This window comes from Natrix helvetica, assembly GCF_964273705.1.
Source record: "Natrix helvetica genome assembly, chromosome: 5".
Classification (NCBI taxonomy): Eukaryota; Metazoa; Chordata; class Lepidosauria; order Squamata; family Natricidae; genus Natrix; species Natrix helvetica.
This window is the reverse complement of record NC_138551.1, coordinates 149,558,857-149,564,916: the sequence shown is the minus strand read 5'-3', so window position 1 is coordinate 149,564,916 and position 6,060 is coordinate 149,558,857. Positions and strand designations below refer to the sequence as shown.

General features: G+C 45.0%; 1 protein-coding gene across 1 annotated transcript in view; it reads left to right on the top strand.

Moving 5' to 3' along the window:
• The window catches only part of ANKRD65 (ankyrin repeat domain 65), a 131,506-nt gene that overhangs the window by 105,476 nt on the left and 19,970 nt on the right, over positions 1-6,060 (top strand). The gene's annotated exons all lie outside the window — the stretch shown is intronic.

Below are 6,060 nucleotides of genomic sequence, written 5' to 3'. Positions count from 1 at the left end.
AGGTTGTTTTTTTTCCAGAAGTGTTCATGGAAGGAAAAAAAGCAAAGACATCCAATTACAGGTACTCTTCAATTTACAACGGTTTATTTAGTGACCGAAGTTGCAACAGCATTGGGGGAAAAATGACTGTTTTTTACACACTCACAACCTTTCGACTTATATACCACTTTACAGTGCTTCACGGCCCTCTCTAAGCGGTTTACCGAGTCAGGATATTGTCCCCAGAAATCTGGGTCCTCATTTTACCCACCTCGGAAGGATGGAAGGCTGAGTTGACCTTGAGCCGGTTAGAACTGAATTTTCTGGCTGTGGGCAGAGTCCACCATTCTAACCACTGTACTCAGGTTTAATAGCCTGAGATTTGGGGACTCCAAAATATCTTGATTCTAAAACCCTGCTGTGGTTGGAGATCGAGCGAGTAGATCTCCTAAATCCCTTCCAACTCAATGGACCTATAAGGAGCTGGATGGGTAGAGGAGAGCTTGCAGGACAAGGGAGCAGCTGACTCAGTGGATACCTTCCAGGTTGAAATTTTGTTTTACTCGGTCCCACCTCTGGCGTAAAATGTACAAAATGGAATAGAATAGAATATAGAATTCTTTATTGGCCAAGTGTGATTGGACCCACAAGGAATTTGTCTTTGGTGCATATGCTCTCAGTGTACATAAAGAAAAATAAAATAGAATAATTCATCAAGAATGGAATGGAATGGAGCGGAACGGAACAGGAGTAGAGTAGGGAAGGGAAGGGAAGGGAAGGGAAGGGAAGAGAATTCTTTATTGGCCAAGTGTGATTGGACCTACAAGGAATTTGTCTTTGGTGCATATGCTCTCAGTGTACATAAAGAAAAATAGAATAATTCATCAAGAATGGAATGGAATGGAACGGAACGGAACAGGAGTAGAGTAGGGAAGGGAAGAGAAGAGAATTCTTTATTGGCCAAGTGTGATTGGACCTACAAGGAATTTGTCTTTGGTGCATATGCTCTCAGTGTACATAAAGAAAAATAAAATAGAATAATTCATCAAGAATGGAATGGAATGGAACGGAACAGAATAGAACAGGAGTAGAGTAGGGAAGGGAAGGAAAGGAAAGGAAAGGGAAGGGAAGGGAAGAGAGAAGAGAAGAGAAGAGAAGAGAAGAGAGAAGAGAAGAGAAGAGAAGAGAAGAGAAGAGAATTCTTTATTGGCCATGTGTGATTGGACACACAAGGTACAAGTATTTGTCTTTGATGCACATGCTCTCAGTATAGATAAAGAAAAATAAAATAGAATATATTCATCAAGAATCATAAGATACAACAGTCATAGGTTACTAATAAGCAATCAAACCATACTAGGAAACAAATAAAACAATATAAATTTTAAAGATACAAGCAACATGCTTATAGTCATAAGTGAGGAGAGATAGATACTAGGAAAGAAGAGAAAAATAATGGTAATACAGTCTTAGTAGATAATTTGACAGTGTTGAGGGAATTATTTGTTTAGCAGAGTGATGGCATTCGGGGAAAAAACTGTCTAGTTGTCTTGGTGTGCAGTGCCCTATAGCGTTGTTTTGAGGGTAGGAGTTGAAACAATTTATGTCCAGAATGCGAAGGGTCTGTAGATATTTTCACAGCCCTCTTTTTGGCTCGTAGAGTATACAGGTCCTCAATGGAAGGCAAGTTGGTAGACATTGTTTTTTCTGCAGTCCCGAACATATTAGAATGGTGGTCTTTGTCTGGGGTTAACCAGGTTAGGAAATGGCTTGTGTGCCTAGAGGACTTAGCACATTCTGTCAATATAACCCACTTGATCGGTTCACGGTTCAAAAGATTGTACAAGTGCCAAACCAGTAATCCTGACATTCTACTGATGGCTTAGCAATTGTCCCAGTATGACTTCCAACATTTTTAGCGCACCAACTAAATGGATCCTGGTAGAGAAAGTTAGATCAGCCTGGCTTTTGGGATTGGTGGTGGGAACCTCATGTGGCAATTAAGGTAAAGGTTCCCCTCGCACATATGTGCTAGTTGTTCCTGACTCTAGAGGGCAGTGCTCATCTCCGTTTCAAAGCCGAAGAGCCAGCGCTGTCCGAAGACGTCTCCGTGGTCACGTGGCTGGCATGACTCAACGCAGAAGGCGCACGGAGCGCTGTGAACTTCCCACCAAAGGTGGTACTTGTTTTTCTACTTGCATTTTTCAAACTGCTAGGTTGGCAGAAGCCGTCACAAGTCATGGGAGCTCACTCCATTACGCGGTGCTGGGGATTCGAACCACCGAACCGCTGACCTTTCTGATCAACAAGCTCGGTGTCTTAGCCACTGAGCCATCGCATCCCATTCACCTGGCAACTAAGAGGCATAAAAAAATAGGGAAAGCATCCTTCTGAGTGGAATGGAAGCTGCTAAGAAGGTTGGAGGTTTGATAGCCAGGAAGGCTGGAGATCTGGTAGGGCAGTCCCCTCAAAAGGCTTCCATGCCAGCTTCCAACTCACGGTTCTACAGAGTCCCCCTCGTCGTTCTCCTTCATCTCACATCTGCAAGTTTGTTTCTCCTCTGCATCATCAGCCGATGTCGCGAAGCCGATAATTGGCGAGGGAGAAAGGCAGCGTGTAAAAATAAAAGGAAGTGCCAGAAGTCACCTTAAAAATAGACACTTCAGCTGGCAGCGTCGAGTGTTCTCCCCCAGAGTTGTGAGAGGAGAATGATAAAATACAGTTTCTCTGGCAGAAACTTAGAGAGGCTGTAATGATTCCCTGGGCACTTCGGAGGAAGGAAGTAGCGTGAGAACTCACACAATTGCGTTTTGGTGAGTGTGACTGTATCAAGTCTTGTCCCGAGGAAGCATGCCCAAGGGATCAAGATCAAAGTATTTATCAACCTACTCAAAACTAATGTTCTGACCCAGGCTTCCTTAAAATGTATGAAGCAGAGTCTTGGTCCTGGCAAAACCCCTTTTATATTTACACGACTGTGAATTCCTTTTATTTGCAGTCAGCAAGGCTTGGCAAACTGTCTTTCAGAGGAATGTTTATCCACACGAACCTTATCTCGCTTGGCGAGATGCCAGATAACTAGTTTCCAAATGCAGGGCAAGGCCACACTTGGCACAGAGTCTCTTATAATCACAAACAGAACTTTCCACTCTCGACACGATCGAAGGAATGAATTGTTTCCTGCAAAAGCCCCCTCCCCATTCGCTCCTCTTTTGTTTCCTATGGGAGGGGCCAATCACCTCCAAGGTGTGGCTTTACTCCCAAGTCGATCCTGCTTTCTTAGTTGTCTTCCAGCAGCTCTGTGCATGTGTACATTGGGAACAGGCTCCAGCTGTTCCTCTGCCTCACTGCTGTCTATCTCCCTCTCTGCCTCCGACTCAGAGCCCTTGTCTGAGCTTTCCTCAGCCCCCAGGACTGGCCCATGTTCCTCCCCAACCTCCTCACTGTCCGACTCTGCTGCCAGCTCTTCTGGCTGTGGATGGGCCACAACAAGAAATGTCAAACCCCACACACACACAAATGAGAGGAAGGGAGTGAATGAGTTTGGGGAGTATCCAGTAGCTTGCAAAATGTTTAAGCCAACTTGGCCTGATATCTGTCCATAGCACCTAGGACCAGTCAAGCCACCCTTGGCTCTAAAATAAATATGTATGTTTTGTTTTGGGGAGTTCCTTGAAGTCTCCTCTTGCAGGACTACAGAATCAAGTCAATTCTTCTAAGCCAGACTTGGGGGAAATGCGTCTGGGCTGCCATTGCTCTCCGTGGTGCTGAAATTAGGTCCCTGTTGATTTCTCCAAGAGCTTGTCAACACAGATAGAGCTGGAAGGGACCTTGTCCAACCCCTGCTCAATCATCTATATCATTTCAGACAAGAAGCTGCCCAGTCTCTTCTTAAAAACGTCCAGCCTCTGGTGGCAAGCTGTTCCGCTGGTTAATTGTCCTCATTGTTAGGAACTTTCTCCTTAATTCCAGGTTGCTTCTCTCCTTGGTTAGTTTCCATCCGTTGTTTCTTGTTGTTCCGACCGAGGCTTCCCAAGAGCATGAAGCAAACTCTGCGGAACCCATTTTCGCCCCCCCCCCCGACCTCCAGTAGCACTCTGCCAGCCAAAAACGGGCCGCGCGGAAGCCTCCTGAACAACTGGAATAAAAAGAAACGATCTAGTAAAAAGAAAAGTCAACACAAAGAGCAACATGCAAACAAAAGCAAATAAAACATCCCCAGGAGCAAAACAAAGTTTAGTTTGTGTGTATTGCTTAACGGACTGCTAAATGGGCCGTTCCCACCCAGTCACATGACCACCTAGCCACGCCCACCTAACCGGTCCGCGCCCCCCCCCGCAACAGTCGGAGGGACCCTGTTTAAAAAGTTTGAGGACCCCTGCTCTAAACTGTGGATGGAGGAATAGAATAGAATAGAATAAAATAACAGAGTTGGAAGGGACCTTGGAGGTCTTCTAGTTCAACCCCCTTCTTAGGCAGGAAACCCTACACCACTTTAGACAAATGGTTATCCAACGTCTTCTTAAAAACTTCCAGTGTTGGAGCATTCACAACTTCTGGAGGTAAGTTGTTCCACTGGTTAATTGTTCTCACTGTCAGGAAATTCCTCCCTAGTTCTAGGTTGCTTCTCTCCTTGATTAGTTTCCACCCGTTGCTTCTTGTTCTGCCCTCAGGTGCTTTGGAGAATAGCTTGACTCCCTCTTCTTTGTGGCAGCCCCTGAGATATTGGAAGACTGCTATCATGTCTCCCCTAGTCCTTCTTTCTCTTAAACTAAACATACCCAGTTCCTGCAACTGTTCTTTGTATGTTTTAGTCTCCAGTCCCCTAATCTTCTTTGTTGCTCTTCTCTGCACTCTTTCTAGAGTCTCCACATCTTTTTTTACATCGTGGCAACCAAAACTGAGTGCCGTATTCCAAGTGTGGCCTTACCAAGGCCTTATAAAGTGGTATTGAGGAACCTAAGTCCTGTGCAGACAATGTGCCTTGTTTGTGACTAGCATTAAAGTCAGATTCAACTGCCGACCGGGTTAATTTTTAAATGTGAAATAGTAGTGAGAAGGTATTATTCCCTCCCCCTGGGAATCGTGGCTTTTAAATTATCCCTTTCCTCCAATGAATATTTAAACCCATTTGCAGTCCTCTTTCCAGCTTGGGAATCATTTATTCCTTCCCTTTCTCAGACAGAGCCTCCTCATCTCAGCCGCCAAAGAAAAGTTGCACGGCTGATTTTTATCCGCAGCCATTGCACTTAAAATACCCTGCAATAATTGCATAAAAAATCCAGATGGCGTCCGGGGTGCAAACAAACATGACAGATTGCACAAAATGTTCTCCAGAGATGCGTAGTGTTTGTGCCTCACAATTGCTCTTTCTTTTGCCCCTCTCCTTCCCCACCCTCGCCACTTTCAGGACTTAGAGTAATATAGATGAAAGGAGCCTTGGAGATCTTCTAGTCCAACCCCCATGCTCAAGCAGGAGACCCTATATCATTTCTGGACAAACAGCTCTCCAGACTTTTCTTAAAATCCTCCAGTGTTAGAGCACCTACATCTTCTAGAGGTGAGCCATTCCACTGATTAATTGTTCTAACTGTCAGAAAATTTCTCCTTAATTCCAGGTTGAATCTCTCCTTGATTAGTTTCCACCCATTGCTTCTTGTCCTGCCCTCAGGTGCTTTGGAGAACAGGCTGACCCTCTCATTGCTCTGACAGCACCTCAAATACTGAAAGACTGCTAATAAATCACCTTTAATCCTTCTCTTTGTTCCACTAGATATACCCAGTCCCCCTCAACCGTTCATCATACAGTTCAGCCTGTAGATGCCTTATCGTCTTTGTTGCTCTTCTCTGCACTTTTTCTAGAGCAGGGGTCAGCAACCTGCGGCTCTGGAGCCGCACGTGGCTCTTTCCTTCCTCTGCTGAGGCTCCCTGTTGCCGGTCGGCTCCACAATTGATAGGGCCTGCCACACTTTCTACTATTCATTTTCTATTGTGGGAAAATGGGAGGGGGGATTATACGGAGTTGGGTGATAGGTAGCCATAATAACATTCTTTCTAGAAAGCCAAGGTCATCCTTTGTCT